A 22763-nucleotide genomic window follows, 5' to 3' on the forward strand; every position below is an offset into this window, starting at 1 on the left:
TGTAAAATATTTGGTCATTTCGGTACAGTTGAAAGCGACAACCAAAAAATTCAGTGGCAGCCATCAACTCACATGCAGAACCATAGGCGAAGGGCTTAAGCATTTTACTCTTATAGTGCTCCTGCGTAGTATAATTATCTCCTGTACCGTCATCAGTCCACTCCTTGAACCTGTTCCAGTCATTCAATACATAAGACACAATGTTCCTCCGGATATCAAGTGTGAGCCTGATATGGCCGTACAATATGTAACAAAGAGAATGGAAAAGGCAGGTGCCATCTCCGGGCATGGAAACCACTCAGTAAGTGACAATTCTTTGATCGATGGTGATCACCTCGATAGACATGTGAATGGGGGTATGGTTGGAACGATAAAGGAAATGGTTACCTAAACAATGTAAAGTAAGTCTAAAATACCTACACAAGAACTATAATCTTAATAAAGGAACAATAAAACAGCGGAGAAGCCATAGATTAAATAAAAAGGTTGTAGTTATCAGCAGGGAGACGTGAATCTCGTGGCGAAGCAAGGAAGGGAATGTAGAGATTGGAACGACGGACAACCTTATATAGGCAGGCAGGCAGCCAACAACGTGGGAACCCGCGTACCAAATTTCTTGAAAATGGGCCCATAAGTATCAAAGACTGTTGGAAAGTTCCATATGGCAGCCGACAGTGGCGTCACACAACCGAAATAAGTATGTACATTGGTTTCGGTTAGCGCAAGGAAGTCACCTACCAAATTTCGTGAAGATGGTGCCATAAATAAGAAAGTTCAACATGGCGAATGTTGTCGACCGTTACGCGTAGAATTGCGAAATGAAACCTGCTTAACATTTGTAAGTAAGCTGTAAGGAATGAGCCTGCAAAATTTCAGCCTCCTACCTACACGGGAAGTTGGAGAATTAGTGACGTTGGAAAGTTCAATATGGAGGCCGACAGTGGCGTCATACCACTGAAATAAGTACGTACATCGGTTTCGGTTAGCACAGAGAAGCCGCCTACCAAATTTCATGAAGATGGGGTCAGCCTTCTACCTAAACGGGAAGTTGGAGAATTAGTGACGTTGGAAAGTTCAATGTGGCGGCCGACAGTGGCGTCATACCACCGAAATAAGTACGTACATCAATTTCGGTTAGCGCAGGGTAGCCGCCTACCAAATTAGATGGGGCCATAAATAAGAAAGTTCAACATGGCGGACGTTGTCGACCGTTACGTGTAGAATTTCGAAATGAAATCTGCTTAACTTTTGTAAGTAAGCTGTAAGGAATAAGCCTGCCAAATTTCAGCCTCCTACCTACACGGTAAGTTGGAGAATTAGTGATGAGTGAGTGAGTGAGGGCTTTGCCTTTTATTAGTATAGATACACACACACACAGACACATACATACATATATATACACACATATATATATATATACACACATATATATACATACTAGCAAAATACCCGCGCTTCGCAGCGGAGAAGTAGTGTGTTAAAGAAGTTATAAAAAAGAAAAGCAAACATTTTAAAAATAACGTAAGATGATTGTTAATGTAATTGTTTTGTCATTGATATTGAGTGTTGTTGTCATATCTGTCTATTTATATATATATATATATATATATATATATATATGTATATATATATATATATATATATATATATATATATATATATATATATATATATATATATATATATATATATATATATATATATATATATATATATAGCAAAATATATATATATATATATATATATAGCAAAAATACCCATTGGCAACGGAGAAGTAAAAAGAAAAGGAAACATTTTAATAATAACGTAACATGATTGACAATGTAATTGTTTTGTCATTGTCATGAGTGTTGCTGGCATATATATATATATATATATATATATATATATATATATACACACATACATATATATATACATACTGTATATACACACACACATATATATACATACTGTATATACACATATACATATCTACATATATACTGTATATACACATATATATACAAATCTACATATATATATCCACATATATATATATATTAGGGTGGGACTCGATTAAAAAATTAATCCAATTAATTAGAGGCTGTGTAAGAATTAATCTTGATTAATCGTATGTAATCGACACGAATTTGCCCCAAATCGCAAATGTTTTTTTTTTAATTTAAAAGTGTTTTAGTGGGCGACAGAATCAAATAATAGACATGTACATGAATATTGTAAACTGAAGCTGTTTTAATTTCTGAAAAAAGCCTTTAAACTGCATTTGAATTCAAAACAGAAACAAAAATATCATCCCTGGTTAAAATTGGGCAGACTTAAAAATAAAGTGGTAGTTTAAGTACTTTAAGTAGATTTTCAGAATAGTATTGTCTTTAAATAATAATAACCAAAATTTCAACATAAAGTGCAGTTTTTCTTCTTAAAAAAATAAGTCAGAAACATAAAAGGTAATTTGACCAACTTAATCTTTAAACTCTGAGTAACATTAGCCAAAATTATTTTGTACATTAGGCTAAAACAGTGTGATCATTGAACATTTTGTAATTAGATGTAATTAGAATTACTAACGGTCACGGAAGTCCAATGATCCCCAGTAAGAGCCACAAAGTCCGCTTTCTGTAATGCATCTAATTTTGCTTGCTTTTCAGTGTGCACAAAACCATGCTTTTATCAAGGCTTCGGGTAGTCGAAATGATCAGTCGTAGGAACGCTTTATTCCGACTCTAACATTTTTGTAGCTGTGATGTGTGCATCAGTGTAATGGATGTACCAGGAAATCATGCATTGACAAAAGTTCCGTTTGCTTGGAATTGAAAGTGTGATTAAATGCGTTATTTTTTTAACGCGTTATGGAGTACATGCATCGAAGCTTCTCAGCTGTGCTTGTGCTAATAAAGGGAAACATTTTAAAAATAACGTAACATGATTCTGCGTTAACCTAATATTTTTCATACGTCCCAAACCAAGGAGATCTAAGGTAAAATGAATCGGTAGCGTACATACTCAGTGCATCCCTCTGGGAATCGAACCTCAATGTCGGCATTAGAGGCTTAAGACTCTACAATTGCCACAGCATGTGGCTTGTCTATGCGAGTATGTATTGTAGATCGGGTATATATATACATTTAAATATATACCCGCGTATCGCAGTGGAGAAGTAGAAGTTATGAAAAAGAAAAGGGAACATTTTAAAAATAACGTAACATGATTGTCAATATACAGTAATTGTTTTGTGAGTGTTATTGAATGTTGCTGTCATCAAGGATTTGATTATCATTATTTGTTTCAATCAGGTCGATATTTATATGTGTTGTGTTCAAGTTACATTCCGTGTTTGTCAATCGCTGTAAAGATAAGAGGTTTCATTCATCGATTAGTTTCTTACTGCATCAATAAACAGCTCGCCTTCCTCTTTATCTGAGATGTGACAAACTGCATGCACGGGTTTTTTTACACTGTCTTCCTTTAGCGGACATTCACTTTTTCCACCGTGTGCTTTGTTTCCGCAGTAGCTGCACTTATGAATATGATTCTATGTATAGACGCTTCATATTTTTTGCTGCCTTCTCAATTGTGTAATTCGGTTTTGTTCAGCACTCTTTGGAACTGTTGCTTTTGTCTGTGCACTGCGTCAGTTCACGTGAGCCGCTTGGTGTTCTTGCATCGAAGGTTCCCAGCTGTGCTGGTGCCATCTCGTGTAATGTCAGCTAAGACCCGCACTTAAAAGTTTCTCTCGCAGTTTCAATGAGTTTGTGCCAAACACCACCCTGACCATCTCATCTTCCTCTGCATAAGCACAGTCCTTCACACGTGAATATTTACCGGCAGTGTTTGTATTGGATTGCCGCTGATGGACGGCCTTATATGGGCAGGCACTAAATTACAAACGCTAGTGGCAGCCTGTCTATGAACTTAATTTAATATAAACTTACGGTTCACGCCGTGCTTTGTTTCCGAGTAGCTGTACTTATGAATATGCTTGTATGCATCATTTGCTTCATAATGTTTTTCTGCCTTCTCAATTGTGAAATGGCGTTTTGTGCTCATCGCTGTTTGGAGTTCTTCCTTGTTCTCTACGTACTTACGTAGGAGGCGTGATGATGTCACACGAAACACCGCCCCCACGGCCATCTCCAAATCAACTCCATTACATTATATGTAGAAAAATAGGTTCCAGTTATGACCCTTACGCATAGAATTTCGAAATGAAACCTGCCCAACTTTTGTAAGTAAGCTGTAAGGAATAAGCCTGCCAAATTTCAGCCTTCTACCTACACGGGAAGTTGGAGAATTAGTGATGAGTGAGTGAGTGAGTGAGTGAGTGAGGGCTTTGCCTTTTATTAGTATAGATATACATATATATATACATATATACATATGTACATACATATATACATATATACATACATATATACATACATACATACATATATACATATATATATATATATCTATATATATCTTGTCACGCTTGGGTCACAGATTTGCACAGAGACACAGGAGGTTGTAGAAACAAGAAGGATTTTTATTCAAACACTGCAAACACATGAGCTTAAACGTGCTCCATGACAAGTCAGAGATGAAAGTTCCGCTAGGAGCAGAGAGAGAGAGAGAGAGAGATAAAAGCAAACAATCAATTCCAAAACCGACAGGCGCTGCACAAGGCTTTTAAGTTAGCGGAGTATCGCGTGAGGCTTGTATTACATGTTATAGCGCAAGTGAGAAGGTAAGGAGCAATGTGAGGGTAGTCTGTGTTTCAGGGGTATTTTCAGGGACGTCTTTGTTCTCCTGGGGTGCGATCAACCCTCCAGCTTACAATATATATACACACATACACTCACCTAAAGGATTATTAGGAAGACCTGTTCAATTTCTCATTAATGCAATTATCTAATCAACCAATCACATTGCAGTGGCTTCAATGAATTTAGGGGTGTGGTCCTGGTCAAGACAATCTCCTGAACTCCAAACTGAATGTCAGAATGGGAAAGAAAGGTGATTTAAGCAATTTTGAGCGTGGCATGGTTGTTGGTGCCAGACGGGCCGGTCTGAGTATTTCACAATCTGCTCAGTTACTGGGATTTTCACGCACAACCATTTCTAGGGTTTACAAAGAATGGTGTGAAGAGGGAAAAACATCCAGTATGCGGCAGTCCTGTGGGCGAAAATGCCTTGTTGATGCTAGAGGTCAGAGGAGAATGGGCCGACTGATTCAAGCTGATAGAAGAGCAACTTTGACTGAAATAACCACTCGTTACAACCAAGGTATGCAGCAAAGCATTTGTGAAGCCACAACACGCACAACCTTGAGGCGGATGGGCTACAACAGTAGAAGACCCCACCGGGTACCACTCATCTCCACTACAAATAGGAAAAACAGGCCACAATTTGCACAAGCTCACCAAAATTGGACAGTTGAAGACTGGAAAAATGTTGGCTAGTCTGATGAGTCTCGATTTCTGTTGAGACATTCAAATGGTTGAGTCAGAATTTGGCGTAAACAGAATGAGAACATGGATCCATCATGCCTTGTTACCACTGTGCAGGCTGGTGGTGGTGGTGTAATGGTGTGGGGGATGTTTTCTTGGCACACTTTAGGCCCCTTAGTGCCAATTGGGCATCGTTTAAATGCCACGGTCTACCTGAGCAATGTTTCTGACCATGTGCATCCCTTCATGACCACCATGTACCCATCCTCTGATGGCTACTTCCAGCAGGATAATGCACCATGTCACAAAGCTCGAATCATTTCAAATTGGTTTCTTGAACATGACAATAAGTTCACTGTACTAAAATGGCCCCCACAGTCACCAGATCTCAACCCAATAGAGTGGTGGAACAGGAACTTTGTGCCCTGGATGTGCATCCCACAAATCTCCATCAACTGCAAGATGCTATCCTATCAATATGGGCCAACATTTCTAAAGAATGCTTTCAGCACCTTGTTGAATCAATGCCACGTAGAATTAAGGCAGTTCTGAAGGTGAAAGGGGGTCAAACAACGTGTTAGTATGGTGTTCCTAATAATCCTTTAGGTGAGTGTATATACAGTATATCTATACTAATAAAAGGCAAAGCCCTCACTGACTGACTGACTGACTGACTCACTCACTCACTCACTCACTCACTCACTCACTCACTCACTCACTGACTCATCACTAATTCTCCAACTTCCCGTGTAGGCAGAAGGCTGAAATTTGGCAGGCTCATTCCTTACAGCTTCCTTACAAAAGTTGGACAGGTTTCATTTCGAAATTCTATGCGTAATGGTCATAACTGGAAGCTATTTTTCTCCATATACTGTAATGGAGTTGAGCTCAAAAGCTGTGGGGGCGGAGTTTCGTGTGACATCATCACGCCTCCCATGTAATTACATGAACTGACTGTCAAAGCAGTACGTAGAAAACCAGGAAGAGCTCCAAAAAGCGCTGAAGAAAACATGCATTATATAATTGAGAAGGCAGCGAAACAATAAGAAGTGAGCGAGTGACATATATAACCATATTCATGAGTGCTGCTACTTCGGAAACAAAGCACGGTGTAAACCTAAAGTTTAAATTAAGTTCACAGACACGCTGCCGCTGGCGTTTGTCATGCCCACGGGTAATGTGGGATACAAGTTTAATGAGAGGATGCAGGATATAAACAAGTTTTCATCACTTTGTAAATAAGTTAAAATAGCAGGTGAAGGGCTGTGCTTATGTGTGTGTGTATATACTGTATGTACATTATATATATATATATATATGTATATATATATATATATATATATATATATATATGTGTGTATATATATATATATATATATATATGTGTGTGTGTGTATATATATATATATATATATATATATATATATATATATATATATATATATATATAAAAAGGCAAAGCCCTCACTCACTCACTCATCACTAATTCTCCAACTTCCCGTGTGGGTGGAAGGCTGAAATTTGGCAGGTTTATTCCTTACAGCTTCCTTACAAAAGTTGGGCAGGTTTTATATCGAAATTCTACGCGTAATGGTCATAACTGGAAGCAGTTTTTCTCCATTTACTGTAATGGAGATGAGCTTGAACGCCGTGGGGGCGGAGTTTCGTGTGACATCATCACGCCTCTCACGTAATCACGCAGTACATAGAAAACCAGGAAGACCTCAAAAAGCGCTGAAGAAAACATGCATTATATAATTGAGAAGGCAGCGAAACAATAAGAAGCGGCGAGTGACATATAAAACCATATTCATGAGTTCTGCTACTTCGGAAACAAAGCACGATGTAAACCTACACTTTAAATTAAGTTCATAGACAGGCTGCTGCTGGCGTTTGTAATTTAGTGCCTGCCCATATAAGGCCGTCCGTCAGCGGCAATCCAATAGAAAACTGCCACGGGTAAATATTTACGGGTGAAGGACTGTGCTTATGGAGAGGAAGATGAGATGGTCAGGGTGGTGTTTGACACAAACTCAGCGAAACTGCGAGAGAAAGTTTTAAGTGCCAGGACTAAGGTAACATTAAATACAGCCATGGACATAGCAGGAGATGGCACCAGCACAGCTGGGAACCTTCGATGCATGTACACCGAGTGGCTCACGTGAACTGACGCAGTGCACAGATAAAAAGCAACAGTTCCAAAGAGCGTTGAACAAAAACTGAATTACACAATTGAAAAGGCAGCAAAAAATATGAAGCGTCTGATACATACAAGCATATCCATAAATCCAGCTACTGCGGAAACAAAGCACACGTTGGAAAAAGTCAATGTCCCGCTAAAGGAAGACAGTGTAAAAAAAACCCATGCATGCAGTGGGTCAGGTCTCAGATAAAGAAGACGACGAGCTGTTTATTGATGCAGTAAGAAACGAATCGATGAATGAAACCTGTTATCTTTACAATGATTGACAAACACGGAATGTAACTTGAACACAACACATCCTACAAATACAAACCTGATTGAAAGAAATAATGATAATCAAATCCTTGATGACAGCAACACTCAATAACACTCACAAAACAAATACTGTATATTGACAGTCATGTTACGTTAATTTTAAAATGTTCCCTTTTCTTTTTCTAGCTTTTTTAACACACTACTTCTCTGCTGCGATACGCGGGTATATATATATGTATATATATATCCCGATCTACATACTCAAATAATGGATACTTTATTCGCAACAACTGAATGATTTGATTTGTTATTGCTGAAAGGAACACATTTTATTTATATTTCCAGGTTTTGTTATGCAGCATGTTCATATTTGAATTTGTATAATTTTGACAGGATATATTTTTATGGAGAGCAAAATCTTTTGGGATATTTAAAATCTAAGTTTATTTTTTATATAAAATTACATAAGAGTAAAGAAATTTGAATGTTTGTTCTTTTAACGTTTACTTTATTTCTAACTTGTATAATTTAGACAGGATATATTTTTATGGAGAGCAAAATATAAGTTGTTTAAGGTTTCAGTTGATTTATTCACGAATAATATTCCCGTCTGTTTTTACCATTCCTACCAAAGATATTTCTGTCGACTAAATAAAAATTCCTTCTATTTAAAATTTAAATAGAACTTGAACAAATACGATAGTTCATAATATCCACACAGACTTGCACGTAAGAGCGGGAGTCATCCGTTTTAGCAAACAGCGTATTGCACTGATACGAAATAGCAGTGTGTGTATATATGTAGATATGTATGTATATGTATATATATGTTTATATATATGTGTGTGTGTGTATGTATGTATATATATATATATATATGTATTTGTGTGTATATATGTGTGTGTATGTATGTATGTGTATATATGTAGATATATATACAGTATATACATAGTGGAGGAAATAATTATTTGACCCCTCACTGATTTTGTAAGTTTGTCCAATGACAAAGAAATGAAAAGTCTCAGAACAGTATCATTTCAATGGTAGGTGTATTTCAACAGTGGCAGATTGCACATCAAAAGGAAAATCGAAAAAATAACTTTAAATAAAAGACAGAAATTGATTTGCATTTCATTGAGGGAAATAAGTTTTTGAACCCCTACCAACCATTAAGAGTTCTGGCTCCCACAGAGTGGTTAGACACTTCTACTCAATTAGTCACCCTCATTAAGGACACCTGTCTTAACTAGTCACCTGTATAAAAGACACCTGTCCACAGAATCAATCAATCAAGCAGACTCCACACTCTACAACATGGGAAAGACCAAAGAGCTGTCCAAGGATGTCAGAGACAAAATTGTAGACCTGCACAAGGCTGGAATGGGCTACAAAACCATTAGCAAGAAGCTGGGAGAAAAGGTGACAACTGTTGGTGCGATTGTTCGAAAATGGAAGGAGCACAAAATGACCATCAATCGACCTCGCTCTGGGGCTCCACGCAAGATCTCACCTCGTGGGGTGTCAATGGTTCTGAGAAAGGTGAAAAAGAATCCTAGAACTACACGGGAGGAGTTAGTTAATGACCTCAAATTAGCAGGGACCACAGTCACCAAGAAAACCATTGGAAACACATTACACCGCAATGGATTAAAATCCTGCAGGGCTCGCAAGGTCCCCCTGCTCAAGAAGGCACATGTGCAGGCCCGTCTGAAGTTTGCCAATGAACACCTGAATGATTCAGAGAGTGACTGGGAGAAGGTGCTGTGGTCTGATGAGACCAAAATAGAGCTCTTTGGCATTAACTCAACTCGCTGTGTTTGGAGGAAGAAAAATGCTGCCTATGACCCCCAAAACACCGTCCCCACCGTCAAGCATGGGGGTGGAAACATTTTGCTTTGGGGGTGTTTTTCTGCTAAGGGCACAGGACAACTTAATCGCATTAACGGGAAAATGGACGGAGCCATGTATCGTGACATCCTGAGCGACAATCTCCTTCCCTCTGCCAGGAAACTGAAAATGGGTCGTGGATGGGTGTTCCAGCACGACAATGACCCAAAACATACAGCAAAGGCAACAAAGGAGTGGCTCAAGAAGAAGCACATTAAGGTCATGGAGTGGCCTAGTCAGTCTCCGGACCTTAATCCAATAGAAAACCTATGGAGGGAGCTCAAGCTCAGAGTAGCACAGAGACAGCCTCGAAACCTTAGGGATTTAGAGATGATCTGCAAAGAGGAGTGGACCAAAATTCCTCCTAAAATGTGAGCAAACTTGGTCATCAATTACAAGAAACGTTTGACCTCTGTGCTTGCAAACAAGGGTTTTTCCACTAAGTATTAAGTCTTTTTTTGTTAGAGGGTTCAAAAACTTATTTCCCTCAATGAAATGCAAATCAATTTCTATCTTTTATTTAAAGTTATTTTTTCGATTTTCCTTTTGATGTGCAATCTGCCACTGTTGAAATAAACCTACCATTGAAATGATACTGTTCTGAGACTTTTCATTTCTTTGTCATTGGACAAACTTACAAAATCAGTGAGGGGTCAAATAATTATTTCCTCCACTATATATATATATATACATATACACACACACACACACACATTATATATATATATATATATATATATATATATACACACAATATATATATATTGGTGGTGGGTTAATGATTGTCTGGGGAGGCATATCCATGGAGGGTCACACAGACCACTACAGGCTTGACAAAGGCACCTTGGCTGCCATTAGGTATCAGGATGAAATCCTTGGACCCACTGTCAGACCCTATGCTGGTACAGTGGCTCCTGGTGCACGACAATTCCTGGCCTCATGTGGTGAGAGTATGGAGGCAGTTCCTGGAGGATGAACGAATTGATACCATTGACTGGCCACCACACTTTCCTGACCTAAATCCAATGGAACACCTCTGGGACATTATGTTTTGGTCCATCCAATGCCACCAGGTTGCACCTCAGACTGTCCAGGAGCTCAGTGATGCCCTGGTCCAGATCAGGGAGGAGATCCCCACAACACCATCTGTCATCTCATTAGAAGCATGCACCGATGTTGTCAGGCATGTATACAAGAAAACAGGGGCCATACAAAGTGCTGCATACAATTTTGAGTTGCTGCAATTAAATTTTGGCAAAATGGACTAGCCTGCCACATAATTTTTTCACTCTGATTTTTGGGGCGTCTTTGAATTCAGGGCTCTGTAGGTTGATCATTTTCATTTCCATCAAGCGATGTGGCATCCTTTCGTTCCTAACACATTACCCAGTCTATATCAGTATAGATATCCAGGAGGATTTCTTTTTCCCATTGAGATCTGATGTGTTTTCAAAGTGTTCCTTTAATTTTTGGAGCAGTTTTATATATATATATATATATATATATATATATATATATATATATATATATACCAGCAACACTCATGACAATGACAAAACAATTACATTGTCAATCATGTTACGTTATTATTAAAATGTTTCCTTTTCTATTTACTTCTCCACTGCCAAGCGCGGGTATTTTGCTATATTTTTTATATATATATACAGTATATATATATATATATATATATATATATATATATATATATATATATATATATATATATATATATATATATATATATATATATATACATATACATATACATATACATATACATATATATGTATATACATATACATAAAATATACAGTGGTGTGAAAAACTATTTGCCCCTTTCCTGATTTCTTATTCTTTTGCATGTTTGTCACACAAAATGTTTCTGATCATCAAACACATTTAACCATTAGTCAAATATAACACAAGTAAACACAAAATGCAGTTTTTAAATGATGGTTTTATTATTTAGGAGAAAAAAATCCAAACCTACATGGCCCTGTGTGAAAAGTAATTGCCCCTTGTTCAAAATAACCTAACTGTGGTGTATCACACCCGAGTTCAATTTCGTAGCCACCCCAGGCCTGATTACTGCCACACCTGTTTCAATCAAGAAATCACTTAAATAGGAGCTGCCTGACACAGAGAAGTAGACCAAAAGCACCTCAAAAGCTCGACATCATGCCAAGATCCAAAGAAATTCAGGAACAAATGAGAACAGAAGTCATTGAGATCTATCAGTCTGGTAAAGGTTATAAAGCCATTTCTAAAGCTTTGGGACTCCAGCGAACCACAGTGAGAGCCATTATCCACAAATGGCAAAAACATGGAACAGTGGTGAACCTTCCCAGGAGTGGCCGACCGACCAAAATTACCCCAAGAGCGCAGAGGCGACTCATCCGAGAGGTCACAAAGACCCCAGGACAACGTCTAAAGAACTGCAGGCCTCACTTGCCTCAATTAAGGTCAGTGTTCACGACTCCACCATAAGAAAGAGACTGGGCAAAAACGGCCTGCATGGCAGATTTCCAAGACGCAAACCACTGTTAAGCAAAAAGAACATTAGGGCTCGTTCAATTTTGCTAAAAAACATCTCAATGATTGCCAAGACTTTTGGGAAAATACCTTGTGGACTGATGAGACAAAAGTTGAACTTTTTGGAAGGCAAATGTCCCGTTACATCTGGCGTAAAAGGAACACAGTATTTCAGAAAAAGCACATCATACCAACAGTAAAATATGGTGGTGGTAGTATGATGGTCTGGGGTTGTTTTGCTGCTTCAGGACCTGGAAGGCTTGCTGTGATAGATGGAACCATGAATTCTACTGTCTACCAAAAAATCCTGAAGGAGAATGTCCGGCCATCTGTTCGTCAACTCAAGCTGAAGCGATCTTGGGTGCTGCAACAGGACAATGACCCAAAACACACCAGCATATCCACCTCTGAATGGCTGAAGAAAAACAAAATGAAGACTTTGGAGTGGCCTAGTCAAAGTCCTGACCTGAATCCAATTGAGATGCTATGGCATGACCTTAAAAAGGCGGTTCATGCTAGAAAACCCTCAAATAAAGCTGAATTACAACAATTCTGCAAAGATGAGTGGGCCAAAATTCCTCCAGAGCTGTAAAAGACTCATTGCAAGTTATCGCAAACACTTGATTGCAGTTATTGCTGCTAAGGGTGGCCCAACCAGTTATTAGGTTCAGGGGCAATTACTTTTTCACACAGGGCCATGTAGGTTTGGATTTTTTTTCTCCCTAAATAATAAAAACCATCATTTAAAAACTGCATTTTGTGTTTACTTGTGTTATATTTGACTAATGGTTAAATGTGTTTGATGATCAGAAACATTTTGTGTGACAAACATGCAAAAGAATAAGAAATCAGGAAGGGGCAAATAGTTTTTCACACCACTGTATATATATATATATATATATATATATATAGATATAGATAGATATGACAACAACACTCATATCAATGACAAAACAATTACATTAACAATCATCTTACGTTATTTTTAAAATGTTTCCTTTTCTTTTTCATAACTTCTTTAACACACTACTTCTCCGCTGCGAAGCGCGGGTATTCTGCTACACACATATATATTTTCTGAGGTCCAAGGTCAACGCAGCCGTCTACCAGGAAGTTTTAGAGCACTTCATGCTTCCTGCTGCTGACAAACTTCATGGAGATGCATATTTCATTTTCTAACAGGACTTGGCACCTGCACAAAGTGCCAAAACTACCAGTACCTGGTGTAAGGACCATGGTATCCCTGTTCTTGATTGGCCAGCAAACTCGCCTGACCTTAACCCCATACAAAATCTATGGGGTATTGAGAAGAGGAAGATGCGATACGCCAGACCCAGCAATTCAGAAGAGTTGAAGGCCACTATCAGAGCAACATGGGCTCTCATAACACCTGAGCAGTGCCACAGACTGATCGACTCCATGCCTTTCAGTTGGCCAACATTTCTAAAAAATCCTTTTTTTGCATTGGTCTTCATTGATATTCAAATTTTCTGAGATACTGAATTTGGGACTTTCATTAGTTGTCAGTTATAATCATCAAAATTAAAAGAAATAAACATTTGAAATACATCAGTCTGTGTGTAATAAATTAATCTAATATACAAGTTTCACTTTTTGAATGGAATTACTGAAATAAATCAACTTTGCCATGATATTCTAATTTTATGACCGGCACCTGCATATATTATATATATATATATATATATATATATATATATATATATATATATATATATATATATATATATATTGTGTATCCAGTGTATCCAGTGAGTATTCACAGCGTATCACATTTTGTTATGTTACAACCTGTATCCAAAATAGATTAAATTCATTTTTTTCCTCAGAATTCTACACACAACACCCCATAATGACGTGAAAAAAGTTTACTTGAGATTTTTGCAAATTTATTAAAAATAAAAAAACTGAGAAATCACATGTACATAAGTATTCACAGCCGTTCTTCCCTACAGACTCCCTTTCAGTATTACCACAAGTTCGGTTTTCGGTGGTACTTAAGGGAAACTAAAAACCTCAATAATCAATTTTTTTTATCATTCATCACAATATCGCAAGCTTGTCCTGTACATTTTTTGTTATTCGGTACTGAATTATGCAAATTCTTTAAGAAAGGAATAACATATCCTAGGATAAAAGAACAAAAAACGAAGGATATAAAATGAATAGAGAACACACTAAAATTCTTTCCACTGAAGACTTTCATTAGTCCAAAACAACATAAAAGACATTTAGCAGCTCAGCTTCATAATCTCTCACTCCTTTAAGCACTCAGCTGCTTTATGGAAAAAATATCAATTTCCTGAGTAGAGCTCACAGCTACTACCAGATAAATGAACATATGGTTTAGTAAAGAATTCTGACAGCATTTGCACAAACCAGCATCAACCTCCATCTACAGTTCCACCCCTTTCAACTTAAGACTATCTAGTAATTGCTTCCATCAATCTTCTGGTAACAAAATCAGGATAATATATATTGCAATGAAACTTTGTGCAAATCACATGCTAATGTTGGATATACTTATTCTGTCACTGTCCTTATTAATATATGTCAAATAGTTCATTTTTTTCTGTCCCGAAAAAAAAATCTGAATAAAATTGGAAAAATAATATACATCCATCCATTGTCTAACCCGCTGAATCCGAACACAGGGTCACGGGAGTCTGCTGGAGCCAATCCCAGCCAACACAGGGCACAAGACAGGAACCAATCCTGGGTAGGGTGCCAACCCACCGCAGGACACACACACAAACACACCCACACACCAAGCACACACTAGGGCCAATTTAGAATCGCCAATGCACCTAACCAGCATGTCTTTGGATTGTGGGAGGAAACCGGAGCGCCCGGAGGAAACCCACGCACACGGGAGAACATGCAAACTCCACGCAGGGAGGACCCGGGAAGCGAACCCAGGTCTCCTAACTGCGAGGCAGCAGCGCTACCACTGTGCCACCGTGCAGCCCTAAAATAATATACAATTAAAGGAAAACAAGGTAAAATAATACATCTGATACTCATTTTTGTCAGGAAAGTGTGGATGATTAAAACCACTCTCAGCAAATTAATGTGTTCATAATATTTATTTCCTTTACCATTTATTAATTCTTATACTTTGACATTTCCATTTTTATCATTTTCTTTGTTTCTCAAAGGGTACCACTATTTTGCTGTTGAAAATGAGCAGTAGTGCCAAGTAATTTGGTATGCACCTTGTGCAGCGAATGATTTCAACATGACTTTACTTTTAAAGAAGGTATGGGAATGTAAACAAAACACACAAACAAACTGTTTACAAACTGTTTACTATAACTTTTCATTAGAATATTTGTTCTCTGGAATCTCCTGTTAGACCTAATAAAGGACTTAAAATATGTATAGATTTTTATTATCTATACATATTTTACATATTATTATTTTACATATTATTAGTGTTCAATGGAAAATCACTATATAGTGAATTTATACAGGCTATCTTAATGCTTGTTATATTAACATGCATAGTCCTACATAGTGCAAAATATATGACACTGTCCGCATTTTTCTGTAAACTAAAAGGATTATGCAACAACCAATGACTCTTGCACAATATATTTTTTTGAACCAGAAAGCAATAAAAGTTCAGTTGATTAAATCCAATATCAAAAAAAAAACTATAGAGGCTGACCTCTAACCTGACACACTGCCTAACATCTGGATTTAATAATGAGATATCCTTGTGTGCAATGTTAACAAATTAAAAACACCTTAAATGAGATGCTGAAAAAAGCTTGAGAATTAATTTAGTGGTATACAGCTTTATTAACTTCTCCTTTTGCAAACTAATTCCACAAAGGGAGAAACACCATGGAAGCTAAGCATAACAGACAAAGAAATAAAAAAAAAGGAATGTTGGTTTATAGAAAGAAACATGTCCCATACTAGGGATGCTCCAACCAATCGGCCACCGATCAAAATCGGCCGATTTTCACTAAAAAAAACTCAATCAGTTATCGGGGGAAAAAAGGCTGATCACAAAAAGCAATATTTTCAGCTCCTGCTTTTCTAAGCTTTATGGTAATTTAGCTGTAGTGCTCCTTTACACAAAGTATTACAGTACTTGAGCCAGGGTGCATCTTTTTTTTTCCTTTTGCAGAAAACTTCCTGCAGTGTAAACAAAGAGTAGCAAATGTAAAATTATTGTATCAGTGAACAAGAGGTGATAATACATCATTAGGTTGGTAAGAAACAAATACTACATAATTAAAATGGTAATCCATATTTTATATTTACACCTCAAGAATTATGATGAACTGAAGGAAAAACACACCTGTATATAGTAAATGTATATTTTAAAAACAAAAAGAGGTAGTGCAATTAATTATTTATAATGATTAAAACATATAAGTTCTTGTATATTTACATTTAAGCAGCATTTAATTGCAAATAACAATTGATTGTGTGTGAATATATTTTTGTTGTTAGAGAAATGGTGAAAACTACTGTTTTAAATTAAGCCTTGTTCCAAATAGGTACATGAGGGGAAAAAAAACTAAACAATATGACAATTTTTAATTATAAGAAGCATTTTATTTTCTTTAATGCTGAATGTATTATGGATAAATATTTTGCACAAATTTTATTACTTAACATGTCTTTTACAGAAATTTTACTTATTTTAATATTTTATGGTCACTGAATAGTAAGCCTACAGAATTTCATTTTGTTCATAAAACAGTATTATTATAATTATCAAAACACACTTTAATATAGGACATAAAACTTCTATTTGTCTGGTTATGCAGGGGATTAGGGTAAAAAGCTTTTTAAAGGACAAAAAAAAAATTGGTATCAGAATTGGCTGATCAAGTAACATGAAATCGGTGATCGGTACTGGCCTTAAAAAATCTGATTGGAGCATTCCTATTCCATAAAAATCATCCCCTCTGCTGTCAGGATACCAACAGTACCAGTGCTAAATCATATCAGGTACTGTATTTATATTAAAAATCCCCATCCATAGAATTAAAAATTATTTTAGTGGTATACACCTAAACATACTTCATAATAAAAACCTTCTTACCTACCTACCTTCATACACCTATTTTAAATCATTTTGAATTAAATATTCAAATTGACGTTGGCTCACTCCATATTGACACATTCTGAACTACTTTTTTTTAAACAATAAAAGGTCCCAAACACATGCCACCAACAAACCGAAGTTGTGAATCCACACTATGTGGTGCAGCACTCCATCCTGCACATATTAATTTACAAAAACATAATTTTTTATGTTTGTACATCTTTGGAATGTGTGATGATACTAGTGAACAAATCAACCACAAATTTTAGAAGAGCTTGCAAACATCACATGCAACTGGGCTGTAAATGGAGCTGTGAAGGAGGGACAGCATTAACCACTATGTGACTCTGTCTCCCATCCAAATAAATCATGGTGCAAAATCTAATCTGTGTTTAAAGCAGTGCTTATGAAAAAGACCAGTAACATCACAAGCTCTTGCTGTCAAAACCATTTCATGTGAAAAGCATGGAACAAGTTACCCCACAGCAGGTATAGTGGAGCTATGATTACCAGTGGCAGGGGAAAGAGCAAAAAAGAACATAAATATTAAAAGTTCCTCATATCTATTAAGTACATATTAAAGTACACTTATGATCAAGGAAACAATATCCAACTGGAACAAGTAATTCAGACACAGAAAAAAAATAATTTCAATGTCCAATTATTTGAAAATTTCAAGTACTGTACATGTTTTCCTAAATACCATAAAGCACCACATAGCACAAATACATGAAAATTCAAGAATGCTAAAAGCACATTATCTGTCAACAAAATACAAGAAAATGAAATTAATTGGATATTTTCAGTGACTGCTTCTTTAAACACTGTATAATACCATATGCCATTTAATACACCAGAATGTACAAAATCATTATTACCTTCATAAGGAACATATGGTAGTGTAGATTACAAGACTGTGTAAATGGTTTTCTCTGTGCCTACCTGTATGTTTATACATGTGGCCACAAGAACCTATGTAGGACAAATACACTTTTTCAGAAGTCACTGTAAAAGTGTGTTGCTATTTATGTTTATTTTCAAGTAGATGTGACAAAACATTCCTCACCAACATCCTATATTTTGCAATATTACTGAAGGGGAGACTCTTATGTGAAAGGTCTAACTGTGAGAAGGAAAAAATGTTCTGTATTTTTTTCCTGGTAAGCAAAATGTGTTTCATATTTTGATTCAACCAAACAATGGTCTTTGATTTCAAGGTGGTCCTAAAACAAAACCATTTTTAAAAATCCTTTGTGCAAAATTAGGTCATAAATGAGGTATTTTTACAATCCTTCCCTTCAAAGACACAATACACATGACTCAGCACCTTAAGTCGTTGTCCTAAGAGTTGTTTATATGTAGTCTTTTGTTGGTGATCTTGTTGTCAATGCCTGATATCACTTACTTTAACTATAGACACACGAGGGAGCAGAATTTCATTCAAGGATTCCACTAAAATTTGAATATGCTCATGACATTTATGAGATTCCATATGTATTTCCTCCCTGACATTGAAGAAATCCATTTAATAAAATTAACATTTTCTACCAAATCTCTTTAGTAAACAGAGCTGGTAATTTTTTCTTGGCAGGTTGTGGCTTATGTCCTTCTCACTTAGGTTGTTAACTCGACTGAGTTTCATCAAGTTCACTATTCTGTATACGTATTCACATTTATTTACAAATTAGAATACATTTATTATTTTTATGTTTGGAGATAAATTACTTAATGAAGGAAAAACAAATGGCTGGAAAGCCATGGATATAGACACCTATTCCATTTAATACCTGTAATTATTTAAACATGGATATGAGCCTATAACTTTGTCCCATACAAGGTGAAAATATACTACACAAGATACTATGAATATCTCAGTTATACAGAAAAATGTTGTGAGGTTCAGTATTTTTCAAGTTGAAATTAAATTTTATAAGCATGGAATACATTAGTGGAGTTTTGAGTAATTAAATGAAGCATTTCTTTATAACTTTTAAAACCTACTGTGACTATTCTTGCAGTTTAATGGTGTTCATGTGCACAAGACCATACATGAAAACAAATGTCTTAAAAATGACCAAATACATCAACTTTGAAGCACCAAAGATTACAGTTTTAGAAAACATTGCCTTCAGCTTTTCTGAAGTATGTTTATAACAACAAAAGGAAACTGGAAGTAATACATTTTATCACCAATTACTTTTTTCATAAAATAAGGATGCTTCTGTTCACAGTAACAATTGTAGGTGGATTTTTTATATAAATGAGCAAAACAGCATGGAACTACACACATCTAAAGCAGTTAAGCAGCATACTGCTTTTCAACTAAAATACATTACATATACATTATATTGTTGGTATAAAAACCCAGAATCTAGAAGAGGTTCAATTTGTCACATTTCACGCATAGGTGGCATCCATATACAAGGAACCCAAAACAACACATTGAATATAGCATACATCCATCCATTACCCAACCTGCTATATCTTAACTACAGGGTCACGGGGGTCTGCTGGAGCCAATCCCAGTCAACACAGGGTGCAATGCAGAAAACAAACCCCGGGCAGGACGCACACACACCCATACACCAAGCACACACTAGGGACAATTTAGAATCTCCAATGCACCTAACCTGCATGTCTTTGGACTGTGGGAGGAAACCATGAGTACCCGGAGGAAACCCACACAGACATGGGGAGAACATGCAAACTCCACGCAGGGAGGACGCGGTAAGCGAACCCAGTGCAATGAAAATCATAACAGTAAACAAAATTAAAAAATAAAAGATTAACATAGTCATAAAAATTCAACAGCCTAGCCTACCACTGCATGTGGCTAACAAAGCTACTAAAATAACGCTGTTAATGCACACAAATAAAGTAAAACTGCACCAAGACCAATGAGCGGTATTACTAGGTTAAAAGTTGTATACTGTACACAATGGCAGATGTTGAACTACTGAATTCACCATCACAAGAGACTTGACAAGTTTGAAAACTGCTTCTCTGCAGGAGTCAGTGATCAGACCTGCAATGCACTGCTATCTAGGAAAACTGCCACATTTTCATTTTTGGCAAATAGTAATTTTGATTCAGTTAATTTTTATTATGCTATACTTATGTAGAACATTTTTATTAAAAATATATACAAATAAAAATGCTATTTAAGAATTCATGTTGAGGAGCAAATCTGTCTAGAGGCCATCCCTGTAGTGTAAGACCAAGTTTAAAGTTGCAGCTTATAGAACGTATGTTTTAAGTTAACAATCCAAATGAAGACCTACAGAAAGCTGATCAACATGTTTGTGGTACTCACTTTTCCAAGGGTAATTAGAAGAAATTATTCCTGATCACCTATTTCCAAACAAGCAGGGAGGATAATACAGCTGTATAGTATTAGCAATGGAAATGGCGTTCATTAGCAAACTGAAAACTGGACAAATAAGTAGCTCTTATTTAGGAAGTGGCACTTCCATATTGGTGGGTGCGTGCATGCGAGTGGATATAAAAAAAAATAATAATAATAAAATCACAGCTTTCACATCTATAACTGACAACAATATTATCATAAGTGCATGAATCACTCACAAAATAACAAAAGTAAATGCAGTATTCACAAAATGTCATAGAAGAAACCATGCCTGGGTCAAAGGTTTCACACAGAGCAAGGGGCAGGCAGTAAGGTGAAGAGCGCATCCAGGCGTCTTTTAAAACAGCAGAATCATTTAAAAAAAAAAAAAGGTTCTTAAAAATAATATGGATTAAATGTTGGACAAACTTATGCACAATGTCAAGATGTAAATCATTACTTGAAAGTCAAGAATAGACACAATATCTCTCTATTATAAAAAAAAATCCTGGAGAAAAACAGTAGGGCGACGAAACGTGATCTTCACGTTAAGATCACGGAAGACACTTAAAAGACCCACAACACTACAGAGATTGGCCACGGAGCGTCTCGTGGGGACTTTAAACATGAGACTTTGTGCCAAGAGATTGACACAGGACCTTCTCGCGATGACGTAGAACATGAGATTCTTGCAAGACACGCCCTACTTACAATTAAATTAGAGCAAGGCCAGCCAGCAAACACACTCGGTCATATGTTAGCTTTCAGCACACACAGATTCATGGCTCTTAGCGCATATAAAGCGTATAAGGACAATACGTTATAAAAGAAACGTAGACAACAAAGCGAAGAAGAAAGCAGCGCTGAGAAAACAGACTCAAAAGTGTTGGAGAGACAAAAAAGAAAAAGAATAATCTAAGTGCAAATTCAGAAAATAAGGAAAGTAATTATCAGCCCGGAACAAGTGGAACTGAAAAAAAAAGCACGTCCAATCCAGACGTTGGCACTATACACAGGCAGAGCAGGTTAGAGATTATGAAAGCAGTGGAATTCGAAAAGCTCAAAAAAAAAAATAAAATAGTTGGCGTGATACACATGTGGAGAAAGTTAAAGAATAAGAAAGTAGTAAAATTAGAAAGAATCCAAAAAAAAAGAAAGTAAAGATCACAGGAGCAAAAACAAAGGGAAATTATGAGTCGAAAAAGGGAAAATAATCACCACAGACCAGGTGTCATTAAAAAAAAAAGCAGGACAAAGCGAGGCCAGAAATAAAAGACAGAGTACAAAACAAAGTAAAACGTCATAAAAAGGTTAAAAAACACGGGGGCCAAACACATGCAGAGCAGGTTAAAGATAATGAAAACTGGAATTCAAAAGACTCAAAAAAACTTAGTCATGAAACACATAAACAGCAAGATACAGAATATGAAAGCAGAAAAAAATGACAGTGTCAAAAAAAAAAGAAAGTAAACATCCCATTAACGTAAAGAAACAGAAATTATTACTCGGAGAAAAAACAAAAAGGCGAAGAGAGACTGAATATATGGACATAGGCGATATGTCAGAAGTATGTAAATATTGTAAGGCTTTGAAGTTTAAGTCAAAAGAGTTTCAAAGAGTTTAGCTCACATGCATTTATTGGTTACTTTGCAAAAAAATAATTAACTGCTGATGATGTAGATCGTTTTACCTGTGCTGAAATTCCAAACAGAGAAAGCAATCCTGAATTATGGTACAAAGTCATTAAACACATGCCTCACGGACCTCATTGAAAAGATTCAGCACGTTGGGACTCGAAAGATTCAAAATATTGTTTTCACAGAAAAAAAAATCTTAAAAGTGTGTATCCAGAAAAACAAAAACGGGGGTTGGCGAGCAAAGTCCCCTAGTTTTTTAAAAATTATAAAAAAAAAAATACTTAATTGAAGAACATAACTTCCTAAATACCATGACTGTAAAAAAAAAATATTATATAAAAATTACTTTTCTGGACTCAAGTCACATTGAAAAATCCATTGAAAC

The 22763-nt window shown here is 36.4% G+C and overlaps 1 protein-coding gene across 10 annotated transcripts in view; it reads right to left on the bottom strand.

Moving 5' to 3' along the window:
* rapgef6 (Rap guanine nucleotide exchange factor (GEF) 6) overlaps positions 1-22763 on the bottom strand; it is a 373961-nt gene that overhangs the window by 214848 nt on the left and 136350 nt on the right. The window lies entirely within an intron of this gene.

Source organism: Polypterus senegalus, chromosome 13, assembly GCF_016835505.1.
Source record: "Polypterus senegalus isolate Bchr_013 chromosome 13, ASM1683550v1, whole genome shotgun sequence".
Taxonomy (NCBI): Eukaryota; Metazoa; Chordata; class Cladistia; order Polypteriformes; family Polypteridae; genus Polypterus; species Polypterus senegalus.